At 44.6% G+C, this 15,195-nt stretch overlaps 1 protein-coding gene across 3 annotated transcripts in view; it reads right to left on the bottom strand.

Moving 5' to 3' along the window:
- The window catches only part of C1GALT1C1 (C1GALT1 specific chaperone 1), a 148,469-nt gene that overhangs the window by 116,965 nt on the left and 16,309 nt on the right, over positions 1–15,195 (bottom strand). The window lies entirely within an intron of this gene.

The following is a 15,195-nucleotide window of genomic DNA, read 5'->3' as shown; positions in this document are numbered from 1 at the left end:
AATGGGCCCTTAAATTAAATACAATACGTAGAGAAGAGAAGGAAAGGATAATTTCCCCTTTTACAATGGGGGAGTCCCCTAAATCCAGACTCGCGCCGCGTCCTTTTATACTGAGGGCACTGAGATGGTCTTGGGTCATTTGTGCCACCTCCCCACCATGCGCTTCACCTTCCCTCATCTTTCTCCTCGTGTAATGTGGGTCTCTCCTTCTCTGTGCTCAGTAATGTCTTGATTATAATGTATAGGCATACAAGGGGGCTTAAAGGCTCCCACAGCCATCGTGGAATAGGGTAGTACCACCAAGGTGACTGCATGGCTCCGCAGCTCAACCACCCCCACTCCCCCATGATACCGACAAGCTGTTTCCTCCTGCTTCTCTGGGTTTGAAAAGGTGTTGCAAAATTATCCAGCATACTGCTGGTGTAGTGGCCCAACATCTATTGTAGTTCTATCTGGTCACCCACAAGACTGATTGTCAAATGTATGGAAACACCCTAGCTTGCATCAATATGGAACACGGCAGTTTGGAAGAATTGAAACATTAAGGCAACCATCTCTCTTCCCACAAGGAATGGCAGCCTTGCCTCCAGCCCGAGACACGAACATGCCATGTAAAGGGCGTAGAAGGGAAGCAATTTACCAATTGCACCAGAAAAGGGAGCACACAGTGAATGAAACCAGGGTGCACGCTCTGTAGGTTTTCTAATAATAAGTGTATTGCTTGTTGAGGTAAACGTCTGAAAACTAGGCTAGATGTTTTTGTTTTAAAGCAGGCACGGGTGGGACCAGTGTGTCCCTTAAGTAACTAAGCAAACTCTGAGCGATTGGGGCTTTAAAACGACAGCCATTACTTTACTTGGCACATGTAAAAAGCAACCAATGAAGCTGCTCGCAGTGCAGCATTCCCGGCACTTGTTACAGGAGTCTCCAAGTCTGGGCCACAAGAGCCATGCATCCTGTGTTTTCAGAATATCCACACGAAGTGCATTTTAATACAGCAAACCTCTAATTGATAGTTATTTACATAATCATTGGTTATCCTGGAAACAGAATGGTTAGCAGTCCCCTCGAGAAACGCTGCAATATCTCCATCCACTGCCATTCTCGGTGCCCAATGCAAGGATAGGAACAGCTTTACTGACCCACAGCGGAGGCCTTACCTCTGGCTATGGTTCCTCAAGCTTTGTTAAAGGCTCTCGCGCTCAGTACTCCGAGCCCATAATGCCTTGTACGGAATAGTACAAGTCTACAAAGATATATTTACATCGGTTCTTTAATCATTTTCTCTTAGAGCATAGCTTCTTATCTGTACATTCCAATATATATTTTTGCACAAATGACTATCCTGTATTCCAGGCAGTGGAGCAATGACCACAGGGAAATGGAGCTTCAACTCCCCTCCTCCCCACAAAATGTTGGGTTATGTTGAGTTGGTCTGGCTCGTTTACAGGGCAGGACATAGATGATAAACAGTGAATCGGGCTGCACTGTTAGAAAAAGGCCCTGGCAATTACTAACGTAAAGCATTTCATTGTTAGCAATAGCGTTCGTATGCATACATTTTTAAGCAATTGAAATCGTGATGATGGGATGTTAACACTTGCATGTCAGGGAGCGGAACGGTACGCATACCGTGCTCGTCCGCGAAGGTTGCCATGACCTGTCGGCTTGCGGATGAGGAAGATAAACCCAGGGCACAAATCATCCAACATTGTTCATCGGCATCCCTGCAGCGCCAAATCTTAAAGGAGCCCGACATTCCCCTGCACCGGATCCTGGAGCTAGGAAGAACTCAGGAGCTCTCCACCTCCAGGGCAGCACAGATGCCTTGAAAGGCGGACATGTAGAGCTTGTACCGGTGGTGTAGGTAAAAGGATCACAAAGAATCCACAGATGGTACAGAAGGCAAAGTGCGCAGAAGCCACCAGAGGAGCACCAGAAACATTGCGAGGCCTGTGGGGGCCCAGCACATCACAACCAATCAACCCCGGCGGCGGAGCCACGTGCAGCGATGCGGCAAGGTCATCCACTATGCCCGGATGTGCAGGTCACCGTGGGAGTCAGCGCAAGTATCTAGACCGCCCCAACACCATCCAGGCCATGATGTCAGCAGGTGGCTGCGGTGGATGAGGAGGGGAGAACAGGCCCTGCAGCCCTATTGATGATGGAATGTGCAGGGGACGTGGAGGAAACATTTTTCATTTCAGCGATATGCCTGAGCAGCAGAAGAGGAAGCCTCGGTGCTCAATCACCATCCGGAACACGAGGATGTCGATCCTGCTGGACACCGGGGCATCAGTCAATGTAATGCCAGCAGCAGAGCTCAAGAAGCTCTCGCCGACACCGCCACAACATCCAAACAACTGTATCTTCACATATGGCAGGTCCACACCCCTGCCACTAGATGGATTCATCGTCACCCCAGTGCAACATGAGGATGTCACAATGAAGGCCAAGTTTTACGTGACACCAGTGGCAGAAGAAACACTGCTGAGCTGCGTAACAGCAGAAGATTTAGGGCTAGTGCACTTTGCCTTCCAGGTTTACTGCCAAGACATAGATGACCTGCGGTCACAGTTTCCAGGGCTATTTGAGGGAGTAGGCTGCCTCAAAGGGTAGGAGGTACGGTTACACGTGGACCCCACAATCCAACCAGTGGCACTAGCACGTCCCACTCCACATGAGGCAGAAGGTGGCAGAGGAGATTGTCAAGCTGGAAAAAGCAGGCATCATTGAGAACGTGGAAGGGCCCACACCATAGGTATCCCCAATTGTCGTGGCGTCCAAGCCCAAGAGTACAGAGAAGGTGAGGATTTGTGTGGATATGCGGCTGCCCAATCGGGCGATCAGGAGGGAAAGGCATCCCACGCTCGACAACATCCTGGCCAACTTGCGAGCGGTCCAGCTGTTCTCAACGTTGGATTTCAAGGTCGGGTACCACCAGGTTCCGCTACACGTGTACTCCAGAGTGATCATGATGTTTTTCTCACAAAATGGCCTGCCTCGGTACCGCCGGCTGAGCTTCAGAGTGTCATCAGGGGCAGAGGTCTTTCAGCACACAATAATGGGAGTGTTGGCAGGCCTACCTGGCGGCCTTAACTTGAGTGATGACGTCCTAGTGTACTCTGCATCACCGAAGGAGCACCTGGTGAGGCTCACAGTAGTGCTGGGGAGGCTGTCCCACTGGGACTTAGCCTAAACCATAGAAAGTGCAAATTTATGGAGCCCAGAGTTGAGTTCTTCGGCTTCATTTTTCACGAGGCAGGCTGTTGCCGGACCCCAAAAAGGTGGAAGATATGAAGGCAGCCCCCACTCCAACATCATTTTCAGAGATCTGCAGCTATCTGGGCATGGTCAACTTCTGCGAGAGGTTCATCCTGAACCTTGGCATCATCACGGAGCCCCTCCGCGTTCTGACAAAGAAGGACCAGGACTGGAACTGGGGCAGGGTGGAACAGGATGCCTTCAATGCTACCAAATATGCCCTCACCGTGGACACCACAACGGCGTACTTTGAACCTACAAAGAAGTCTGAGATAATGGTGGACGCGAGACTGGTGGGACTGGGGGCCGGTCTCCTACAGGGGGGGGTGAGACCACCAATTGCTTTTGCGAGCAAGGCACTCACATATACACAGCACAGGTATTCACAGAAGGAGCGGGAGGCTCTGGCTGTCCTGTGGGGGTGCAGGTACTTACACATATACATCTATGGGCACCCCATCACCGTGTTCACGGATCACAAACCCCTAATCCCCATCTTAGGCGGGACGGTGCCCAGGCCCCCAATCTGACTCGAATGCTGGCTCCTTCAGCTGCAGGAATACAATGTGACCCTAACCTACAGGGCAGGCACCGACAATCCCGCTGACTATGTCTCTCGACGCCCGAGAGGGCCAGCAGGTGGGGGAAGAGGAAACACCCGCTGATGACATCGAGGCCATAGTGGCAATGGTCACGCAGGCAGCAATCCCCAGATCAATGTCAGTGTCCAAAGTTGCAGAAGCAACCCTATAAGACTCAGGCCTGCAAGAGCTGACCGAACAGTTACGGTCCGGACATTGGAAAGACTTCCAAGCATCACACAAACCCAGACGCTGGAGGCACAAGCATTTCTTCTGGGGCTATGAAACGTCAAGAACGAGTTGACAGTGGGGCCAGAACAGATGCTACTCAGGGGGACACAACTGGTAATCCCCATGTCCCTTCAGAAGTCAGTGATCAAACTTGACCAAGTGGGGTACCAAGGAATCATCAAGACAGTGGTGAAGCCCCTCCAGAAAGTGTGGTTCCCGGAGATGGAAAGAACGGTGGAGGAGATGGTTGCGACGTGTATCTGGTGTCAGGTGGCGAGACCCCTGGCCAAAAGGGCCACCCATCGCCTCCCCAACATAGGCTGACGCTCCCTGGAAAGCCCTCAGCATGGACTTTGGTACCGTCCTGCAGTATCAACACTTCCTAGTGATGTTGGACGAATTTCCAAGGTACATGGGGATGCAGTTTGTGGACTCCACAGCCAGAGCAGTCATACCAATACTGAGACACGTTCACCACTTTTGGGCTCCCAGAATTACTGAGGTCCGACATTGGGCCCCCATTCCAGAGCGAGGAGCTGGCCACCTTCCTGACGGCATATGGCAAAGACCACCACCGAATCACGCTGTGCTGGCCACAAGCCAACGCGATGTTGAGCGGTTTATGCAAACACTCAACAAAGCATTCCCCATTGCCCTGGAGAGGGGCCAGGCACTGAAGCCCGCCCTCACCGAGTTCCTCATGGCATACCAGACGACCCTACACTCGATCGCAGCTGAAGCACTGTTATGGCGCAAAGTCAAATCAACGATCCCGGAGCACGAGGCTCGGTTGCAGGGCATAGTAGAACCCACCAGGGTGCGAGAACGTCAAGAACAATCGAACTCCAGAGAGTCTGTTCGCCAAGACCTAGTGGAACAAACGCCGGAAGTCGGTGATCAGGTGCTGGCCAGGGCCAGGAACCTCATGTGCACGTTCTGCCTTCCTCATGACCTGGTCCACTGGAGGGTGGCGGCCGGCCAAGGAACAATGGTCAAGGCGACCCGCGAGGGCTCGTCCCTCACACGGAACTGCAGCTGGTTTTGTCGCATCAGGGACACACCGACAAGGGGCAATCCTGAGAATGGGAACAACCAGTGAGCATGAGGAAGAACGGCCAGGGCCCAGTGATGACTGGAATGACACAGCACGCCCCGCAGACCAGGCCGGCACTGTGTCGCCCAGCTCACTGACTCCCCAAAAGACAGAGACTATGTGGTGGAGTAGGCAGCTGTGAACCGCAAGTTACTGATTGACTATGTTCTGGCCTGGGTGTTTCTGTGGCATGTTCTTGTTTGGAGAACAGTTGGAAGGGGATGTTACAGTGTGCATGGGTACCATGTCAGGTGATCCCCACGCACCGTGGTTAATAAAGGGGAGGGCTTCCCGCATAAGGGCAGTCTCTCGGAGTTAAACAAACGACACCCAGACTCCTTTATTTAAAGGCCCGAAGTTATCCGCCCCAGGCCTATAACAGGAGGGGACGGTCGATAGCTCATTCTCATAGCAGTTCTTAAGTGTCTGATTTTAGATGTGAAGGGGAGAGTTGAAGTTTCACCAGAAGTCTCTTTAGAATGTTTAAATAAGTTTGATACCCTCACACAACTAAGTTTGCCCCTCCCTCCCCAGTCTCTCAAGTTAACCCCCCTCCCAACTTTTGAAGTGTTAGCTCCCCCTTCCTCCCCGAAATGTTAGTCTGGTTGCACCCCTGATTTTGGCAACTTTGCTCTAAAAGACTCACATACAGGCATCAAATGAATATCCAGAGGGCCGGACTTAACCGAGGAATAAGGGGCAGACAGTAGACTGAAACTTCTAAAACACATCATCCACGGAACTGCTGCCGCAGGGCAATGGCTGGGTCAGTACCAAACTAGATCACCCCGGGTTTGAAATAGAACAGCTATGTAGCTTCTGCTTATAGGTTAGAGGAGACTGGTTAGCTTATTCGCGTGCAACCTTTGCCTCCAAGACAACTAGTGGCATACAAATATACATGTGTCATTGCACCCGTTTTGGCCATTTCGGATTTTCCTAAATATGCATCTTAATCACATTTTTAAGTGTGATTTATTAGTTTGAAACTGTGGAAAATAGTACATCCCATTGACAGCAATAAGAAAAAAAAAGCAAACCCGTGCTTTACAAGAAGCCTGCCCTTCCTTCAACATGCATCTCCAGTGCCCCACGTCCAGTCCAAACATACGCTCTGCCGTAAACCAGGCCCTACCAGGCCCTATTCGGTTCTACTCTTTGCAGTGCAACTATGCGTAGTGACATAGCCAGCCTCTTCTTGGATGCACAGCCTGCTTTTCATTTCCGTGTAATGGTGACAATCCATATGACCAGAGGCTGTGCCTGCTAAACAGAGCCTGAGTGGCAACTCGGAGGGCTGCTCCTTTTTCTCCGAAGGCAGCATTCCTCGCACCCAGCACAGAAGTTGCCCCTTTGCTTCGGGTTTATTTGAAGTTTTCAACGTCCTTCTGCCACACCTGTGGCTCTTTAATGTTACCAAATGGGCTGAACCACGGCTATCTTTTTTCAGCGATATATAGTAAATGCATTCTAGGCGCCAGCAGATCAGGCTCCAGGAATTTTCATCTGGGTGGGCCAGGGTTGTGATCAAGGGGGCCCACATTTCATTGGGTTTGGTTCTAGAAGTACCCTAAACAAAGTGCTGGCGTTGATCCAGATTTCCAAGATCCGTGATCCAGCAAAAAATGTCATCCCAGATCAGCAAAAATATATTTGCACCCCTCTATAAAAACAGTACATAGCAAAAGAGAAGCAAGGAAAATATTGTTGCAACATCACTCTACCTATCTTCCCTTCCCATCTGCTCGCCCCTTTCTGTTATATGTGATCCTCCTTCACCTTTCACCGTCCAGTCACCTTCCTTCAGCTGCCCTAACCCATTTACCCCCCCTCCCACCTACTCACACCTGTACCCAGCATGCCTTTCCTGGACTGAATTGGGAGAATTGAGATTGGTGCCTCCTCCTCCTCCTCCTCCTCTGAGAGGGCTGAGCAGTGAGGCCCCCAGTCTTTGTACCATCTCAGATGGTGTCCGCCCAACAATACCTTTCCGAGCACTGTGTCTACTGCCAGCAGGCCCCAGAAGAGATGCTTTGTGCTCCCTCCATCTTGTTGTGAAAGATAGACCCCCACCCAGAATACTATATCAAGAAATATGACATTTTGTTTCTTACAAAATTACATGTTTTTCAAACTTCTTTAAATTTCAAGAACAGAACATACCATGTCCAATCAATACAGGTAGTCTTGTTGGTCTTAACAATATTTGGAGCACAACAACATATCCTCTAATAACATGCACATGTATACAATCATACAATCCCCCCTTCACCCACCCATTCCACAACACCCCCTCCTTTCCAACTGAACCCCTGCAGTAGTCCCATTCTGAATGTCTCATTTCCAAATTTACATTTTAAACACAAAATGTTATTTTCTGTTGCATTTTTGCAGCACATTTTAATTGAGTTGAGAGTGCAAGGGTGTGCTAGGGTTGTAAGGGCTGCATCAGGAGGCAGACAGTGCTGGTTGAGGGGTTTGCAGCCCCCTGGTATCGCTCTTAGTGGGGCATGCCCCTGTACATCATTGTCTGGTACATACTGTTTACATATTGATTTTAATATACAACTGTACATGATGACTCTGTGTTTGATGTGTTTACTTTGATTTGCTATTGAATGACACAATTGTGTTCAATAAATGTGGCCCAGGTATTTTCAAAGTTAGATGTGTGTGTGTTCTAATCACTGTGCTGGCCATCTATTAAACCATGAGTGAGGCTTTTTATAGCTTATAATGCAAACTGAATCACTTCTACGGGCCCCTAATTTTAACATGTAAGGCATAGTGAAATTAAAAAATATGCCCAGGATCACATACTTTGGTGAAGTAGTAAAGGCATAATTTGAGCCTAACATGAAATTTAAATACTCAAGCTCAAGTTGGTACAAATGTGTGTTGAAGTTTAGCTTTGAATACCTAAAATAATACTAAGTCACATGATAAGCCAACCTGACGACGTATTCATCATTGTAGAAACATGTTGATGAAAAGCTGAAGGGGGGGCATTTTGTTTTGAATCCTAAATTGCACAGATCTGAATTCTCCTGTTTGCACTTTTTTGCAAAAGGGGCCATTAATTAATTTTAATTGTTTCCACCAAGTAATGGAAATGTAAAGAGTAAAGCACAGGTGAACATCGCCTTTGCTCTTTACTGTACCACTACGTGTCTGGAAAAGTGTAAATCACTTCTTCAATTAACGGTTGTTGGAGCCATCCGCAATGGATTTCTTTGGACTGCCCGCTTTTTCCAGGTGTAAGTCAGGTAGGTCCCACAGGAATCTATTGGTTTTCCGCCAATGTAAAAATACATGCTGGTGGAATAATCGGATTTGGCAGGGGGACCTTGTTAAGTCCTATCTGCTCTCCAACTTCACCTGTCAAATCATATAAAATCTAGCAGCTCATAAAAAGTGGAGCTACATGCGTTTAGTGCCACTTCTTCCACTCCGCTTGAGCTGGAAAATGATCCCCTATGACTGTAGCTTTATTTTACCCATCCTGAGTGGAAGTCTACAAGCTCCAGTATAGCAAATAATGGGAAATTACAAACAATATCATCCAGACACAGTGAAATTTAATGCATGACAAGGATATTGTTTCACTCAGCTTGTTCAGTATCTCCTTACTAATCACCCAATTACACTTAAATCGCTTTTTAAAACCATGGCCACAGTAGTGGCCATGTAGTTATGGTTAAGTTGGAAGAGTACTTTTTGGGTGGCTTATAACTTCGCTCCACCTGGACGAATCCACACCAAACTTTGCAAAAAAAGTATATGGCCCACTCTGAAAGTGCAAAGTTTGGTGAGGATTCGTCCAGGGGGGGAAAGTTATTGGGGGGTCCCAAAATTTGCTTGCGCCTACAGCCCAAACCGCTGGACGGATTTTCACCAAATTTGGACCAGGAGCAGCGGCTTGGTCCCGAAAGCGTGCTTTTGCAAATTTGGTGAAAATCCGTCCAGTAGTTTTTTTTTAAATGACCAAAAAGTAGGTAAAAAAAAAATTAGTGATATCTGTGTTCGGTCCACGGACACACAGTGTCCTGATTGGCTGAGTGGCTTACGTCATGTCCGCGGACATATGGCGCGTTCATTGATTGGACGGTGTGAAGCGTGAAGCGCGTCAGATTTTCAGTAGCGCCCGCCATCTTGGATTCGCAGATGTCCGCGGACAGCGCTGTGAAAGCGTGTTCAAAATGTGTATTTAGTAGAGTGTGTTGGTGTGTAGAAGTGTTTGGGGAGGATGGGAGGGTATGAGATAGGTTAAATGTTTTTTTTATGTGGTAGACGTTCTTTTTGTGTTTGATTTGTCTGCGGACATCACAAGTGTTCTGAAATGTTCTAAATAAACTGAATGGGGGGTGTTCTGAGGACTCAATATGTGTCCGTTTTGACGCAAGCAAGCTGAAACTGTTATAAGAACACTCGCGGTGTCCTGAAATGTTCTCAAATAAACAAAATGGGGGTGTTCTAGGGATGCTGTCCGTATTGTTCATTGGCAAGTTGAAAGTGTTCTAAGAACTGTCTCGGTGTCCTGAAATGTTCGTAAATAAATAAAATGGGGTGTGTTCTAAGAACTCACGCGTTGTCCTGAAATGTTCGTAGGGGGTGTCCTAAAGACGCTGCCCGTATTGTTCGATGGCAAGTTGAAAGTGTTCTAAGAACACTGGTAATGTCCGCGGACATTAAAAGTTTCCATAGGCTACAGTTGAAATGTTTGACTCTATGGGTGTGATATGCTGCAGTGGTTGTGGCCAGGGCATAGAGTTTTGGGTGCATGACCAAAACTCTATGCCCTGGCCACAACCACCGCAGCATATCACACTTATAGTTGCTTATAACTTTGGGTCAAAAAACAAATTTATAAGGAACAAAGTTATAAGATATTATGGGTGCGATATGCTGCGATAGTTGTGGCCATGGCATAGAGTGTACTGTTTGGTTTAGTGACTGGAGTACATGTATTTCTTGTTGATTTCTGTGATAAAAGAAAATAGCACGTTAGTATTAGTATTTTGTAATGACTTATTACATGTATAATCAACATTTTATTTTTTTTGGACCCTCATATTTAGTAGATTACAAACCAGAGTACTGTGCAATTTGCTCAGTTTCTGTGTTCGTTGCTAAAATCATTGGGTCTGTGGGAGAAAAAAAAATCCATGTTGGATTAAAAAAAAAAACCTTTTCTGTTATGCTACAGTTTATTTGTTTGTTTGTTTTCAGTGTTCATTTGTTGTTTCTGGCTAATGCTTTATACATTGGGTTGTTGCATTTTTTTTGGAGCAGTAACATATTTATTTGTTTGGATATTATGAAATTTTGGAGCAGTTAGATACCAGTAGGCGTATTCTAACTGTCTATTTTTTGATATATTTTAGTGGTAGTGATTTATCTGTTTGGATATTGTTACATTTTGGGACAGTTAGATACCAATTGGCGTATTCTATCTATTTGTTTATATATATTTTAGTGGTATTGATTTATCCGTTTGGATATTGTTAAATTTTTGGACAGTTAGATACCAATTGGCGTATTCTAACTGTATTTTTTGCTCCTATTTAGTGGTATTCATTTATCTGATTAATTGTTGTAGAATCTTTGGGCAGTTAGATAGCTTTTGGAATATTCTAACAGTTTATATTTTTTACTACAAGTTTACTTGAGGTTTAAGTACAGTTTAGTTATCAAATTTTGGTTTTAAGAACATTAAATAAGCGTTTGTAAGATTTGCTGGTAATCTCTGCTTTAGAGTAATGGTACTATCATTACATTCAAACCATCCACATTTCTTTTTTATATATGCAGTGTAGTGCCTTGAATTGATTGTGGCTCCTGCGTGATAGATTATACCTATTGTTGTGAAGGTTTTCTTACCAAGTGATATTTGACCATGTGTGAATCCAGTCAGCTTGCAGTTGTTTTTGGTACCATCTGCATTGTAACGTAGAAGCATTAGTATTTACTATGTGTTTGTATTACTAACGTGGAGTGATTATCTGAATTGCAGGTAGAACATAATCTACCATGGTTTGCATTTTGTACAAGTTGCTGAAATGGAATGGATTCACAATTAGGTATTTATATATATACGAAGCGTTCATTGGGGATTTCTTCTTGTGTCACATTGTTGCAAAGAGTGCATGTATGTTTCCACATGTATGAAATCTGGAAGATTTCATTTATAGGTATGTTTTTGTTTTCCAGTACTTGTAGTAAGGACATTAGAAATGCTTGTGGATCTTCCTGTGAGTTTATAGTGAATTTCACCATTCCGGCAGAGTAGTCCAATTGTTGTCTTATTCCATAAACACTATACGTGTTGTCAGGATTGTTTGCTGCATTTCTGTGAAGTACTAACATTTGCATACACAATGGGTCTGTACTGTGTAAGTAAATGTTGTCAACAATTGGTGGTAATTGAAATAGAATATTCATTGCTACATTTGCCTAGCAACTTACACCAACTATATTTGAGAGTTTAAATTGACCAGGTAGTTCTGTATCTGAGTGATTTTTTTTTAGTTTGTCTTCCTTCTTTGACGAAGTACCTGGTTTACTTTCCCCAATTGGTTCTTTTTTGCTTGTGGTACTTGATGAAGTTTTAGTTTCTTTTACTCTCTTTGGAGGATTTGCAGTGACATCCTGTTGCATTTCTGTTTGATTTATTTTTCTTTTAGAACATTTTCCTTTTTGTGGAACAGGATATGTTTCTAGATGGGGGGTGTATAGTGAACGAAGTCTATTGTATTCTAAAATGCAAGGAATATCAGCTTTATTTTACTTGCATCAAAGTTGATTAGAGATAGACCGTCAATTGTACGTAAGCGTGATAGTGCTACGTAGCTCATGCCTTCTTTAAAGACTGTTACCAATGTCTATCATTGCTTTGTCTAGGGTAAGATCTTGTGATTTATGAATGGTGACTGCGTATGCAAGAGTTAGAGAAAATTGTTCTCTGCGTACATACATGTCTTTGAAGAGAAGGAATCGAGCTGTTGAGCGTCCTATCCTTTTTTTTTATTGTGCCAGGAGAGTTTCTGAGATACTCTTTTTGTTGAGAGAACAACAGATAGCTATGGCTGTGTGTTTCAGAAAACAGATTGTTTGGATTTTGGGAGATTCGTGGATACATTGGTTGAAGGTGCATGCAGAAAGCTGTGGAGTAGCTGTAGATCTTGGATTTTCACATGTGGAAGTACACTGGCATGGAGTACATGGAATGAAGTGGTTGGACTTACTACTTCTTTGTGCTACTTTGGAGACAGAGCAACATCCAGACATAATTGTAATTCATTGTGGAGGGAATAGTTTAGGACATGTGTCTGGAATTTCTTTGCAATTTTCTATGAAGGAAGAACTTGGGAAGGTCATGGACATGTTTCCTAATTCTCAAGTAATATTTTACGGATTGCACAGAGATAAATGTGGCTTCGTTCTTCTTCATTTGGTCCACGAATGGAAAAAGCAAGGCGCAATGTTAATAAGGCTGTTTGTGCCTTTCTAAGAGAATTTGGCATGTCTTATTCTCATAATGAAAATATTATGTTTCGTAGTACATACATTTTTCGCAGAGATGGAGTTACTTATGCTGGCAATCAGATTTTTTTGACAAATATACAAATGCATTACAACCTTTTTTAGATTTACAGCATCTATTTCGAAGTAGGTGTTAAGTATTTATAATTTATGACATACAAACACCTCCCAAAGGCTCTTTTAAGAGCCACCACTTCCTACCAGAGAAAATTGCAATGGTTATGATAGGGTACCAACCCAATTTTTTTGATGTCTGCGAACTTCTCAAAAATACAAAGGGCCCTGCTTCATTTATTTTCACTTCTATTTTTTAACTGTGAAAGGCGGCTCTGAAAAGAGCCTTATTTTCTTTAGATTTTTGTAATTTTGTATTTTCTTTTGGTTTTTTAGACACGACACACTAGGAGAGGAGGGGAAAGGAGGGGAAAGGGGGGGGACACCAACCACAGGGATAAGAAAGGGCGAGCTGAGGGAAGAAGATGTAGAGGGGGTTTTATTTGGGTAGTGAGCAGGTCTTCTTGTGCTCTGAGACGATAGCCTCAAAAGCACTACGAAGTCGCTCCCCCCTGCAGAGTACTGTGTCACAGTACATACATACAACTGTGACCCTCAAAAGGTAAGGGTCATCAGAATTCTGTATGGCCTGTGAGGCAGCTTGAGGAAGACGCTGTCCCACAGAGGCGGTCCTTGTGGTGACAGGATCAGAAACGGAGGATGACATAGAGGAAATCAACCTACTACGTTCTTCGCAACGTACAACCTTGCGAATAGCCCCAGAGTGAAATGACCTCAGGTATCGCTTCATGGTCATGGTCCCAAAGCTGTACGAACCGTGCTTCCCGCGACTGAGTACTCATTGCAGATAACACGGTTCGCACGAGCCTTAGGACCATTCCCATAAATGGAAAATAACCGCCACACCCAAGACTCACGTCTAGTGCGGGTAGTAGGGATTTCCTCTACCTCATTCTCGTCATCCTCTTCTTCCTCCTTTGCATCCTCACTCCTGTTCCCCTCTTCAGGCCCTTGGGAAGGTGGTGGTGGTGGTGGACAGGGTGGGGGCGATGCTGAAGCAGGTGCAGCACCAGGTGGCAGTTCTGCAGCCAGGGATGCCATCTCGATGCTGTAATCAGCAAGTTGCACGAGAAATAGCTGTGCTCTGAAGAATAGCCAGAAACACAATGAGAATAAGCTCTAGGACGTGGTCTTTTATAGGGGTGCTTGTACGCGGTTCGCAGACATGCGCGCTGTCCGCGGACAGATCAAAAACAAAAAAGGGTTCAAAAAGTTTCAAAAGATATGTAGAAACTCAGGATTACTATGTGGGACTTGTGCCATGATGAGTTTTTATGGAAAAATAATTGCGGATTACTCGAAAAATAATTGTGGATTACTTGAAAATGTACTTTTAATTTGTTCGGGGACACGAACAGTGTCCGCATTCAGAACACGCGATTAGCGTTGGTGCGGTCACATGACCCCTTCGCGAACATGTCCGCGAAGGAAGCTCCTGTCCGCAGGACACCAAATGCACGGACATTGGTTTGTGCATGCACGTTGATGTTCTACGGACAGTGTTCAGGTCCTGAATTAATTAAAAGTGCGTCACACATCAAACAAATATTTCTGGACATCGCGTTTGTTCTAGAACAGTTTAAACTTGCTAGCGAACACTACAGACAGATTTAGTGTTCTTTAGGACACTTCCATTTTCGTTTGATTACGAACTTTTCAGGACACCAATTGGGTTCTTAGAACAGTTTCAACTTGCTAGCGAAAAGTACGGACAGGTATAGTGTTCTTCAGGACACATCCATTTTCATTTATTTACGAACATTTCAGAACACCCGTGCTGTCCGCGGACATCTACATTGTTTTTTAAAAAATAAAAAAATGGGAACTAATTACAACACAATATAAAAATGTAACTTTATTTCACATATATTAATAATTTATGACAGAGAAGGTGAGGCAGAAACAAACAAAAACAGGTATCAGGTGAAGAAGGGATGGATGTCTCATCAAAACGTTTTGGATTATGGAGAGGGCTTGGGGATAATTGACTGGGATATGGTGAGGCGGGACAAGTACATGTGGGACAATGGTATGAGGTTGTTTTAAAATGATCCTCAACAAAAGTTTTCAAATTATTAAAATTGCTCAATAATAAATCCATTTTTTCTTTTAAGCTGTCAAGCGTGCTTTCCATAACAGTTTCTTCAGAGATATTTTCTATTTTGGTATGCTCTGTACAAAAAGAAATATATATGTTAAATATATATAAAATAATTACAATATAAACCATTTAATTGTTAAGTGTGTACCATTAGCTTCACTATTTTCTGTCATTGTCATGTGGGAAGTGCTCCTCTAGCCATTCCAGAGTACTAGACATTTCTGTGAGAAAAAAAATATATATATAATAATTTTTATCATCTAATACAGAAAGTTTATAATGATATGAGTAAAATGATGTACACTTAC

The sequence above is a fragment of the Ambystoma mexicanum genome, chromosome 5p, assembly GCF_040938575.1.
Source record: "Ambystoma mexicanum isolate Mex_15411 chromosome 5p, UKY_AmexF1_1, whole genome shotgun sequence".
Lineage (NCBI taxonomy): Eukaryota > Metazoa > Chordata > Amphibia > Caudata > Ambystomatidae > Ambystoma > Ambystoma mexicanum.
This window is presented reverse-complemented; position numbering and strand designations above follow the sequence as displayed.